The following is a 14,120-nucleotide window of genomic DNA, read 5'->3' as shown; positions in this document are numbered from 1 at the left end:
CTTCTCTCTGGCTTGGGCGCTTGTTGGTATGTTTTCTGCTCTGTGGTGCAGTGTTCTCATGACCCCTAGCTTGTGCTCCAGTGGGTGGTGGGAATCGAACAGTAGGTATTGGTCTGTGTGTGTGGGTTTTCTGTAAACACCAATCTGCAGGCTCCTGTCCTCTTCAATGTGTACAGCACAGTCCAGGAAGGCCAAACTGTTGTTGTGAACATCTTCTCGTGTGAACCTGATGTTACTGTCCACAGAGTTGATGTGTTCTGTGAAGGCTTGCACTTCCTGGCTTTTGATTTTGACCCAGGTGTCGTCCACATATCTGTACCAGTGGCTCGGTGCTATTCCTCTGAAGGAGTTGAGGGCTTTATTCTCCACTTCTTCCATGTAGATGTTGGCCACAATCGGGGATACCGGTGAGCCCATGGCACAGCCATGCTTCTGTCTGTAGAATCCACCGTTGTACTGGAAATAGGTGGTGTTTAGACAGAGGTCGAGTAATTTGCAGATTTGGTCAGGGCTGAGTCTGGTTCTGTTGTCCAGGGTGTTGTCTTGTGTTAGCCGTTTCCTAACGGTTTCTACTAACACTATGGTGGGGATGCAGGTGAACAAAGAAGTCACGTCATAGGATACCATGGTTTCATCTGGATCCAGTTTTAGTCCTCGAACTTTGTTTACAAAGTCAATAGAGTTTTGGATGTGGTGAGGAGTGTTTCCCACCAATGGAGCTAAGATGGTGGAAATGTGTTTGGCAATGTTGTAAGTGACCGAGTTAATGCTGCTGATAATCGGCCTGAGTGGGGCTCCTTCTTTGTGTATCTTGGGTAGTCCATAAATGCATGGAATGGCTTCTCCAGGATACAAACGGTAATATTGTTCACGGGTGATGGTGTTGTCCTTCTGTAACTGTTGTAGACATTCTATGGCCTTTTTCTTGTATCCGCTGGTTGGGTCTCGTCTCAGTGTCTCATACATGTTTGTGTCCATTAGTAGTGTGTTGACTTTGTTCTGGTAGTCAACTGTGTTAAGTACTACCGTGCATCTTCCTTTGTCAGCAGGTAGGATAGTGATGTTTTGATCCTTGCTCAGAGATGTCACAGCCTTCCTTTCTTGGATGGTGAGGTTGGAAGGGGGAGCCTTCGCATTAGAAAGGGCTGCAGATACCTTTAGTCTGAGCTGTTCCGCTTCTGTTTCTGTTAATTTGTTTTTCCTAATGGCCGATTCTGTGACTGTGATGAGGTCTACTATCGGTAGTTGCTGTGGTGTAATGGCGAAGATTCTACAGACAGAAGCATGGCTGTGCCATGGGCTCACCGGTATCCCCGATTGTGGCCAACATCTACATGGAAGAAGTGGAGAATAAAGCCCTCAACTCCTTCAGAGGAATAGCACCGAGCCACTGGTACAGATATGTGGACGACACCTGGGTCAAAATCAAAAGCCAGGAAGTGCAAGCCTTCACAGAACACATCAACTCTGTGGACAGTAACATCAGGTTCACACGAGAAGATGTTCACAACAACAGTTTGGCCTTCCTGGACTGTGCTGTACACATTGAAGAGGACAGGAGCCTGCAGATTGGTGTTTACAGAAAACCCACACACACAGACCAATACCTACTGTTCGATTCCCACCACCCACTGGAGCACAAGCTAGGGGTCATGAGAACACTGCACCACAGAGCAGAAAACATACCAACAAGCGCCCAAGCCAGAGAGAAGGAACAGAACCACCTGAAGGGGGCACTTACAGCCTGTGGATACCCTAAATGGACCTTTGTGAAGACAGCCACAAAATCCAAGAAGAACAAAACTACAGGGGAGGAGGAAAAGAAGGTCAAACGCAACAACATTGTGATTCCATATGTGTCTGGAGTATCAGAGAAACTCAGGAGGATTTTTAACAAACATAACATCCCTGTGTTTTTTAAACCCAAGAACACACTAAGACAGATACTGGTACACCCCAAAGACCGCACACCCAAACACAAGAAAAGCAATCTAGTGTATGCGGTCCAATGCAGTGAGGAATGCACAGACCTGTATATTGGGGAGACTAAACAACCACTACACAAACGCATGGCTCAACACAGAAGGGCCAACTCCTCAGGTCAAGACTCTGCTGTCTACTTACATCTGAAGGACAGAGGACACTCGTTTGAGGACCACCAGGTGCACATTTTAGACAGAGAAGATGGATGGTTTGAAAGAGGTGTCAAGGAAGCCATCTACACCAGGGTTGAGAAGCCGTCATTGAACAGGGGAGGGGGTCTACGCCACCACTTATCCCCCACTTACAATGCTGTCCTTTCATCACTTCCCAGGAAACTCAACAAACGTAACCTATTGGCCTCAGGTGAAGATACCAACGATGGTCGTTCAGTCTTGGCCACAGGTAGTCTCAACGACTGTAACGACTGTCGTCACAGCAACAAGGAACACTAACGAACCAGCGGTATCGATGACCCGAGATAACGACCCCACTGAGGTTAATAGCTGAGTTTCCCTGCCAGTCAGTCAGAACTGAAGAAGTCCTTTGGATAAGGGACGAAACGTCTTCCAGTAGCTTCAACCAAGTTCAGCTGCCCTTCATTTTAACCTTCGTTGGATGAACTAAATATGAACTAATAAGTACTTAACAAGGAATTGTTTGCTGTAAGTAAAGTGACACATTTTGCGTTTGAAAACAACTTTTATTTACGTTTCTTCACTTTATGAACAATTTGTATGCATTTTGAACATTTTGGAGTTTAGCTCAAAAGCACAACATAATTACATCAAGGAAACTCATTCTCAGGGTGGCGAGAGATTGCTCAAGAGAAGACCTGTTGCCAACCATATAACATCATGTAAGAAGAGGCTCAGATGTTGTCACAGGTGCAGTGGACAATTGGAGACATCGTGGCAACTGCTCTACAAAACATTTTAAAGTAATTGAATGGGTAAACTGATTGGGCAGTAGGGATGAGAATCTCTTGGCACCTCACGGTTTGATTTGATTACAATTCAGAGGGCAACGATCCATCTTGATGCATCTTTTTTTCTAATTTCCTAATTAATTTGCACATTCAATCCAATCCTCAATTGCTTAAAAGGACTAGTTCACATCACTGATTTACTTTACTAGCCTCAGCTCCTCCTGGTCACCAGCGTCCTTCCTTTAACAACCAGTTGTCACTCCTCTGGACACTGAAATATAATTTAACTATCAAGATGTACAGTATGTGAACAGGACACCAGTTTAATGCAGCAGTTCTACGTCGCTTTGGATAAAAATAGCAGCTAAAAAAAAGAAAAGAAAATGAATGAATTCCTACAACTAATTTAACCTTCACTTTTCCAGCGGTTGCAGAAACAACAGACTCAACGGACAGACTGTGACCTACACTGCACATTTACTGCCAGACTACCAACTTCCTAAGTAACTTAAATATTTTGCTGCGCTACCTTTACCACCTCTCTCCATACCACCTGTTTGTTGGAGCTTTTGACCACATCACATTGCCTTCTTAAAGGGTCAGTACACTCTTATTTCAGCTGATAACTAATCTGTATAGGTATTTAGTAGTGTTGTTGATGGATTCCAAATCTGATTCTGAATTCTACATATAGCGCTATAAAAAAGCAGTGACTGCCCTCTACTGTATGGGACTACTGCAAATTAGTTTTGCTATTGGCTGATAAAACCTCTGGACTGACGCTTTCCAGCTCTATCCAAATCACACTTCCTCAGCTGTCATCACATGACGTTAATCCAGCACAGTCACATGATAACAGGTGGTTGTATTCAGGGCAGGAGAAACAGCTAGCTCGGCTCTGTGAAAACTGTCACTCTGATGCTTTGTGGATGCATTTGTGTCTTCTAAAGGTTCTCCTGTTGGTATAAGATTTGCCACATTGGTCACAGTTGTACGGTTTCTCTCCAGTGTGAACACGTTGGTGGATTTTTAGGTTACCTGATATAGTGAAAGCTTTTCCACACTGGTCACAGCTGTATGGTTTCTCTCCAGTGTGAACACGTTGGTGGCTTTTTAGGTTACCTGATATAGTGAAAGCTTTTCCACACTGGTCACACCAGTATGGTTTCTCTCCAGTGTGAACACGTTGGTGGCTTTTTAGGTTACCTGATGTAGTGAAAGTTTTCCACACTGTCACACCAGTACGGTTTCTCTCCAGCATGAACACGTTGGTGGCTTTTTAGGGACTCTGATCTACTGAAAGTTGTTCCACACTGGCCACAGCTGTACGGTTTCTCTCCAGTGTGAACATGTTGGTGGTGTTTTAGGTTACCTGATGTAGTGAAACTTTTTCCACACTGGTCACAGCTGTACGGTTTCTCTCCAGTGTGAACACGTTGGTGGCTTTTTAGGTTACCTGATGTAGTGAAACTTTTTCCACACTGGTCACACCAGTATGGTTTCTCTCCAGTGTGAACACGTTGGTGGACTTTTAGGTCACCTGATTGAGGAAACCTTTTTCCACACTGCTCACACTTGTACGGTTTCTCTCCAGTGTGAGCACGTTGGTGGTTTATTAGATGGACTAGTCTAGTGAATGCTTTCCCACACTGGTCACAGCTGTACGGTTTCTCTCCAGTGTGAAAACTCTGATGAATCTTCAAATATCCTGATGTTGTGAAGGATTTGTCACAGTGCTGAAAGCGATGATGTTTGAGTCCATCTTCTCCTGTCTTTCTCTATATCAACAGAGAAAAACAGGAAGTGAGATGTCATGGTGGAGCCATAAATGACAGAGCACATCTTTGTAATCACACAACATACTGTACCACATAATGAGCACATACACACTCAGTACTGAATACTAAATAAGTAACAGAGGTGGAAAGTAACAAATTACAATTAGTTACTGCAATTGAGAAGTTTTTGTAATTTTTTTAATCTGTACTTTTAAAGGTTCAGTGTGTAATATTACTGAGGATCTATCAACAGAAATGCAATATAAGATCCATAACTATGTTTTCAGTAGTGTATCAAGATCTTACATAATGAACTGTTTTGTTTTCATTACTTTAGAATGAGACATTTATATCTACATAACCACAAGCACCCCCTTCTTTGGAGGTCGCTGTATTTTGTCAGCATGTTTCTACAATAGCTGACAACGAACAAACAAACAGCGTTACAGCGTGCGTTTCGTCATCACGGCGTTCTTCTTCTGCTTGTGTAATTCTGGACGTGTAGATGTCTGTCACTACGTTGAATAGTCCAAAGAAGAAGAGGGAATAATAACAGTAATATACAGTCTATGAGTAGTCTTCTGGTTTATTAAAAGAAGAGCAGTGACATTTGAACAAATGAACGAGCACAGATGTTACATAACAGGAGAGCCGACAGCCTGTGGATCTTTATACCATGAAGCCAGACGGAGTCGGGACAGATACAGACAGCTGACGGCAGAAATCACGGATGTTGGATTTTCCCAGATGGAAGGCTATAATGTGGGTCAGATATTTTCAAATCAGTGCTGAAGTGGTCTGTTTTCTGCTGGACAGGTAATTAACTTAAGTTTGTCAGACTTTAGAGATGCAAATGAAAGCTGTTTGATAGTTTTAGCTAAGCTGGCCATAATCACAGAGACGTGTTCCCCCTGTCAGTGGTGTGAAATATGGATTAATTTCATGTCGCCTACTTATTCTCAAGCCTGTGGTTTGGCTTTGCCGGTCATGTTAGCAAGACAATCAGTTGATCAGTAACGTTAATTGGCGGCATGGAAGCATCAGCCAGCTAAACCTTTCCTGCCCTGGTAGAAAAAAATCATCTACAGTTAGTTGGATTGGTTTATTGTCCAGGGCTGTGCTTTGACTTGTGGTGTTAACTTCATGTAGTTACTCTCTCTCCAGCGCTCTGTTTTGGCTTTGTCCGTTACGTTCGTGAGACAATCAGCTGATCACTAATTAGCAAGAAAACAGCAGCTTCCAGTGACGAAGTTCAGATCAGCCAATTAAACTTTGTAGCTTAAATATGTAGCTGGTTTGTAATTTCATGCAATTTGCAACCCTCACCACTTACATACGTAACCTTTAAAGGCAGGTTAGGTAAGTTTGAGAAATTAGCAAGAAACTGCTGGATTTTGAAAGTATCCAAGAGAGAAACTCCCACCCCCTTCTTTCTGGGCTCCTTCCAAAGCGATGCCCCCAAAACATGTGAATGGGCATTGCCGACACCGCTGGAGGACGAGCACAGTGTGACGAGAGTAGAGGAGCGCAATGCAGCGTCTCACATGAGGGGTAAGAAAACATCTAAATGTATCATCTTGAAAATAAACAACTAACCCAGTTAAAGAAGTAAGCAGGTTTAAAAAGATTGAGTTTCAATAAGTAACGAGCTGGCTAGCTAACTGTTAGTAACAGGTAGCTGTGCTAACAGATGCGGTAACATTGGGCTAAGCTAAAAAACAGGCCGATACCCATTTTCCTGTTTCCATCAGTTACACTACACGAACGTGAAAGTCCTGTCTCCTAACATGTTTGTTGTTTTGCATGTCAGAGCTTCCACGATGTCAGCATTATTGTCTCTGATGAGGACTGCGCTTAGAGCCAAGCAGAGACCGGGACAGAACCAGGACCTGCCTGGGGTCGAGGCGAAGCAGAGGGGGCATTGTTATTATATACTACTAAAACTTAAAATACTGTTCACCAATCAGTCAAACACAGTCATCTGTGTTAGTGAGCACTTCTCCTTTGCCGAGATAATCCATCCACCTCACAAACTATGAATGTGATGGTAATTATTTTTATCACTTCAAGTTCTTCATCTAGTGAGGAAAGTGAAGATATTACAGGAGATGAAGTTGGTACCAATGATTAAAAGGCTGTAAAGGCACGTGCTGCTTATTGGGACAGTAATCTATTTATTAACATAATCCATTTAGGAAAAGGTTTTATAGCCCACATACACACCAGCTTTCAATATCCACCTGTTCTAAGTGGAGTTTATACAGGAAAGAGGTCTATTATCCAAATAGACCTCTACAGAAAATTGCAGTGCTGGAAACCAAGATCCACAGGTTAGAAGTGAATGTGGAAGTGAATGGATTATGTGGCAATGACACCACTTTACCGCGGACCCAAAACAGCGGACAAGAGCATGCTAACATACAGCTAATTAGCACCAACAAGACTACAAAGAAGCAGGAGGCCTGTGTACGGGGTAATAAATCTGAAAGTGTTAGTCCTCCCTGGAACGCTCTTGGTGCAAAGCCTAAGAGTAAATCATTTCCTTGGGAAATAGGAGGACGAGTAACAGGCAGGATTTGTGAATTCCTCTTCTCGAGCAATTTTTCTAAATATCTACAGGACTTTGACTGTGTTGTTATTGTTGGTGATTTTAACATCCATGTTGACAACCCCCAGGACAGAGGGACTAAAGAACTTTGTTGTGTTCTTGATAATTATGGACTGACTCAACATGTGACGAGGCCCACACACAATAAGGGGCACACTTTGGACTCGGTCATCTCCAAGGGTCTGGACATTTCCAAGGTTGTGGTGACGGATGTTGCTCTCTGTGATCATCCTGTGTTTTCTTTGAGAGTGCTATCTGCGTGCACACAAATATTAAAGCAGAGGTGATCACAAAACGGCATATCACTGAAAACAGTAGGGAAAAATTTTTTGAGGCTTTCTCCTCAACACCCGCCCTCTCACGGGTCTCAGTCAATGAGCTTATAGATAATTTCAGTTCTAAAATTACAAATGTTATTGATGCCATTGCACCAGCCAAGGTGAAGGTGGTCTCTGGTAAGAGAAGATCTCCATGGAGAAATGCCACGCTGGTAGAACTCAAAAAAGAGAGTGTCGAAAAGCTGAACGCAGGTGGAGGAAAACAAACCTCCAGGTTCATTATGACATCTATAAAGAGAGACTTCGCATTTATAATTTAGAGCTGAGAAATGCAAAGCGTTCTTCTTCTCTGACATCATCACCAAAAACACTAATAATGCACGTGCCCTGTTTGCTACTGTCGACCGGCTAACCAACCCTCCTGTCTGTAGCCTCTGACCTTCTATCCACCAGGGCCTGCAATGAATCTGCCTCCTTCTTCACAGACAATATTCAAACAATTAGACAAGCAATCAGTGCCTCCATGTCAGTAACAGGATATGTCGACTGCACCTCAGAAGACCCATCTGTAAAACTTCTGAAGTTCACTGATGACACAACGGTCATCGGCCTCATCCGGAGGTTGATCAGCTGGCTCTCTGGTGCGGTCAGAACAACCTGCAGCTTAACACGCTCAAAACTGTGGAGATGACTGTGGACTTCAGGAGGAGCCCCCCCCACTCTGCTCCCATCACCATAATCAACAGCCCTGTGTCTGCTGGGAATCCTTCAGGTTTCTGGGAGCCCAACACCTCCATCACTGTCTGGTTTGGATCTGCCACCAAAAAGGACAGGAGCAGACTACAACGGACAGTCAGGACTGCAGAAAAGATCATCAGTGCCAACCTGCCCTCCATTCAGGACTTTTACATTTCCAGAGTCAGGAAACATCACTGCAGATCCATCTCACCTTGGACACAACCTGTTCCAGCTCTTCCCCTCTGGTAGGCGCTACAGAGCACTGTACGCCAAAACCAACAGACACAGAAGCAGTTTCTTCCCACAAGCCATCACTCTGATGAACAGCTGATTTCTGACTCACAGTGTCAGGAACAATTCCTCAACTCAGAAACTCTCTAATCAGCACCTGTTTACTGGTTTCCATTATTTATTTACCATTCTCTATTTCAGTGCTGTTCATACTGTTATATTGTAGAAACTGTATACCATTCCACCTACCTCAAGTCATAACTCCTGCACACACACAAGGTCAGAGGCACACTGTGTACATGTGTGCATGTATATGTACCTGTACATCACATCCCCCCCTCCTGACATGTACATCCTGTGCTCACAGTAGTCATTGTCTGATTTTATTTTAATTATTGTTTATTTTTGTATGAGTACGCACATTGTGAGCAATGTACAATCCAGAGTCAAATACCTCGTATGTGTTCACATACCTGGCAATAAAGCTGATTCTGATTACATAAAACATCGTAGAGCTACAAGAAAAAACTTTAATATAATGATAATAACGCAGATGACTCTGCCTACTGTTACAGTACCTCACATCACTTAACAGACAGTGAACGCTAACATCAGAAGAGGAAAACTAAACTCCAGACTGACTCTGATCTCTACAAAGAGTCTCCACAGATACTATTTAGAGCTGAAACCTGCACGACGATCATTCAGAGAACAATAATGCAGGCAGACTGTTTGTCACTGAGAGAAACTCACCAACACACGAGCAAATATAATGACTCTGCTTCATTTTCACCATCATTGTTTGTTCTGCGCGCCCTCCGACACAACACGGGCCGCACCGCGCATGCGCCGCGCGGGAAAATGGCGACAGTTACACAACAAAGAAAAGAGAAATGTTTTCTTTCAGCTTCTCTTCAAGATGAAAACAGGAACCACGGAGACACTTTGGAAATCAAACCACGTCAACACAAACCCTGGAGCGGGTTTTCAGGCTCTGATCTCTAACAACAGAATGAACGGATGATACACGGACCCTCGAGACTCTTCCTCGTGTCTTTAGTCTCGTGATGAAGTCATGAACACTGACCTGAACATCGGCGCTATCAGAGCACGAGGCTGCTGTTTGGCTCCTGCGGTCCGGGTTCTGGTTCTCCATCGTCCTGCAGGTCTCCGCTGTGACTGGTGGACCGTGTTGTCCTGGACTGAGTCTGGATTCTGGTCTCGGAGCTCTTCAGGCTCAGATACAGGAGCGCTGCGGGATCCCGCGGAGTGTTCTCGCGATGTCACGGCGTCTCGCCCCGCCCCGCCCCTTAGTTACTGTCGCTAAGGCCGTTTAGAAACATGGCTCCTTGATTTCAGGCAGAAGATGAAGTTTAGTTAGTTGGTTTCCTGAAACCAGCTGATCATATTTGATGTGTATGAGGGAGTGTGCTTCACACAGAGCAGAGTTTTAATGAAGCGCTTGTTATTATCACATCAGAGGCTCATGAAAATATCCTGCTGAAGCTTTTTGTACAACAAAGACAGAAATAACTTCATGTGTTACATTTAATGTTGAATTTACAGGAAGGCAGAATCATTAAGAATTTGAAATCAGATGAAACAGTTTGTTCACAAACATCTGCTGCTTCTCTCGGCAGCTAAGAGAGTCCAAACACATCATTAACATCACAGTGAAGCTGTTCACTTAACGGGCCATGTGTGTTTGTCCAGGTCGGCTCTCTATTCAAATGGGGATCAGCTGCTTGAAAAGGCGACTGATGCGCATTTTCACCTCTCTTCAGGTGATCAGCTTGAATAGGAGGCAGAGAGCTGAACATGTGGACATCAGCTGGCTATTCAGCTGCATTAATGAGCAGCCCAAACAGATGCAAACACAAAGCCACTGAAGGAAAACTGTGTGTTGTGAATGTAGCCTGTAGTAGTACAAAGACACAAACAGAGCAACACACGCCTGGGCCCTGTTTCAGAAAGCAGGCTTAACAAACTCTGAGCTTCACCCTGAGCTCTGAGTTGACTGAGATGTAAATGCTCCGTACTTGTATAGCGCCTTTCTAGTCTTTTCGACCACTCAAAGCGCTTTTACACTACATCTGCATTTACCAGTCACACACATTCATACACTGAGCCTAAGTGCTCAAACGGAAACTAACATTCACACAGGGGCAATTCGGGGTTCAGTATCTTGCCCAAGGACACTTCGACACGCAACCAGGGGGAGCCAGGGATTGATCCACCGACCTTCCGATTAACGGCCAACCCGCTCTACCTCCTGAGCCACAGCCGCCCAAAGATGTGAAACTCTGAGTTTCGTTTCCAGATCAGCTGATCAGAATAAGTACAATCAACTCTGAGTATGTTGCGCCTGATGGAAGTGCATGCGTGGGGATGAAAAAAAGCCGTCATCAAGACAAATGTCTCCACACAACAAGCTGATGTCAGCGAGGAAGTGTTGTAGAAAGACAGGTGTGTCATGTGATGTTTGTTCTTCAACACTAGGGGCCCGGTCTAGGGGCCCAGACATGAACACAACGTAGACTAAATAAGGAATCGTGAATTTATTTACAACAGAATGAAACAAGTAGTAATGTAATATAAATGTAAGAAGTAGTGATAAACTAGTTTACTTCAGGGTGAGCCAAGGCCAACATAACAAACAAAACACCTCTAACTAGAAATCAGCACAAACCTATCAAACAAACAAAAACCAAACACAAGCAGCTGACCTCCCTGACTAAAATAACCAGGAGCAAGAGAAGGGAAACAGAACTGGCGGCCCACCCCTATTTAAACAAGATCAGACTATGGCCTGTAAAGAGAGGAGGAAGATGCCAAGATCTTCTCCGCTTAAATAGCAAGCCATCAGGGAGCAGCCAATCATCTGCCACAAGCTGGAACCACCGCCACCACAGTCGTAACACACACAGTAGTGATGTGTGTAGTGATGGTGTAACCCTCCCCTCCGTGTCTCTGCTGGGACGTCCTCACGGGCAGCATGTTGTCTCCGGGTCATTCTGCTTCCTCCGTCCTCCAGCCGGTGACCCAGAGATCCACCGAGCTCCTCCATCATCCAGGATGTTCCCCTCACTTTCACAGGTGGAGCAGAGAGGAGCCCCGGCTGGATCCTATGAGGACGTCTGTTGCCGGGCAGAAACAGGCTGCTTGTTGATTGGTCGGCCGATCTGACGGACAGTAAAAGGGGAAATTCTAATATTAATATTCCTCCAGAAGTGTAAAAGGGAATAACAGCAGCAGCAGAGGCTCTGAACGTCTTCATGATGATTCAGCAAATGAAAATGATTCCATGTGTGTGGAATCCAAATCAGAAATGAATCCTAAATACTCTTTATTGCTCCCTCACATGTGGGTCCTGAATCCTGGAGCTGGTTTAACTGAGTCTGGGTCTCTCTGGGTGATCTGGTCTCACTGAGTCTAACAAGGGCCGTCCTGGAGAACCAGTATCATGAAGCTGCTTATGGACTGGCTCTGTTAACTCGGGGTTTTCCATCCAGCTCCGAGCGTGTTGATGTGAAACATTACGAGTTGTTCAACAACATCATCACAACCATGAAGGAAGAGCTTCATCTGAGACCTGCTGAGTATAAATTAGACAGATTATTGGACAGAACTGCAGGAAGCTTTCAACTGGCAGGGGACACAATAAGACTTTAAAACACAGAAACAGGACTCTGAGACTAGATCCAGGTCCACACAGGTCCCAGTAAAGACACTAGTCATAGTCCAGTGAAGCCAACAGGGTGTTAGTGACTGAACATGTCAGAGTAACTTAAGTGGATCAGTGCTGGATTGTTTCTGATCTCTCTGTGATTTCTCTTCAGTCTTTTCTCTAAATGTGAAAATGTTGGATTTCACACTTTGTTCTATTTTATACAAAAAGAAAGAAATCAGATGTGATGGATTACTGTTACTGTTCAGTTAGTTACTAAAACTACAGAGGAAACCAGTTGTGGCCTAATAAGACCAGTGGCCTCATTTATAAACGGAGCGTACGAACAAAACAGGGCTGGAAACATGCGCACGCCACTTCCCAAGACAAAGTTGTGATCTATGAAAAACAAACTTGACGGCAGAACGTGCGTCCTGTAAGTAAACTCTGAACCATGAGTACGTACATAAAACTGGAGAAATGAGAAACGCCGACTCACATGGCAGAAGGATCAAACGGTTTGAAATGAATAGGCCTACTATTGTGTAAAATAAATCAAAATATTACCTCTGAGTATCAGAGGCTTAAAGCCTTTCTGAATAAACAAACACCCGTTTGTTTGACTTTCCCTGAAGTTCGCAAAAGAAACACAATTTAAGAACATTTGCAGGGCACACAAAAGGGACCAGATTCAGGATCAGAAACACAAATGGAGATTCTGTTTCTGCAAAAGAACGCCTCAAATATGTTTAATCAGGAATCATACTAATATGCTACCTGAATGCAGTGCAATTTATTCTCATAAAGAAGGTGAACAGGAGGACAAATTACATTTTAATTGACAGCATTTTCAATGCGTCAGTCAAGCAAATATGAGTATGTACGTTGTCTTATCGAGCCAAACAATAATAAAAATAAACAAATGAAGAGGCGGATAACAATAACATCAGGACATGAGGTTTTAAATATTGTTTGTTGCTTTTCTATTATTTCTTTATCTATTTTACAGCTTGACTAGAGAGTGATGATAAAGGTTCATATCAGTTTTCATACTTGTGGAATTTGCCAAAAACTAGAAACATTTTTGTCCATTGAGGTTTTTTCCAAATAAATTCAAACATCACCATCATGAAGCAGGACCGTCTGACCTGTTTAAAGTTTCACATATCAATCCAAAATATTTAGGAACACACTCAAAAGAAAGACACGTGAGAAATACTTTGAGGAATCACATCCAACAAGATCTTTTTTTATAGATATGTTTCTGATTGTCTCCAAACCTGTTTCCTCTTCAGATCCCATAAAAACAAGAGCAAAACATCTGCATGGAGGAAATTATTTTCTACAAGGTGTTTCAGTTCAGTTCCTAACAGAGGTGATCTCACTGCAACTCAGTGTTTCTTACTACATGTTTTATTTCTGTAACTTACCAATGAACAGTCCTTCTCTAGTCTGATGACTGACTGGTGTCCTCATCAGGGTTTAGAGATGACTGAGGTCCAGATATTTTGTTTCGTAATAGAGCTTACACCTAAACACAACCAACGTTGTTGCTCTCTTCTTCTTCTTCTTCTGTGTTCATTGAAGGCTTGAACCAGCACTGTGTTTGGTTGAAGAACACACTAACTACTGGCTGTCCATAGTCTTTCTCCACTCATCACTGAAGTCACATAAATATAGAGACACAGACACACAAGTCATGGTCAGGTTGTGTAAATGTGAACACTCTGTATCATATTCTTCACAACATGTTTTAGAGTAACGGAACAAAATGTTTACTTAAATGATCCTTTAATGCCAGTTAAATGTTCCAGTCACTGCAATAGGATCTGATGGTCAATGGTATCAAATGCAGCACTAAGATCTAATAAAACCAGTACAGAGACAAGTCCTTTGTCTGATGCAATAAGGA

At 43.4% G+C, this 14,120-nt stretch overlaps 1 pseudogene; it reads right to left on the bottom strand.

The window, feature by feature from the left end:
• Positions 1 to 2,674: 2,674 nt before the first annotated feature.
• Positions 2,675 to 9,837, bottom strand: LOC119912677 (annotated as a pseudogene).
• Positions 9,838 to 14,120: the final 4,283 nt, after the last annotated feature.

The sequence above is a fragment of the Micropterus salmoides genome, unplaced genomic scaffold (assembly GCF_014851395.1).
Source record: "Micropterus salmoides isolate LMB-PRFRI ecotype aquatic unplaced genomic scaffold, ASM1485139v1 Ms_hic_scaffold_2, whole genome shotgun sequence".
In the NCBI taxonomy this organism is placed as follows: Eukaryota; Metazoa; Chordata; class Actinopteri; order Centrarchiformes; family Centrarchidae; genus Micropterus; species Micropterus salmoides.
The sequence above is the reverse complement of the archived record's forward strand: the minus strand, read 5'-3'. Positions and strand labels throughout refer to the sequence as shown.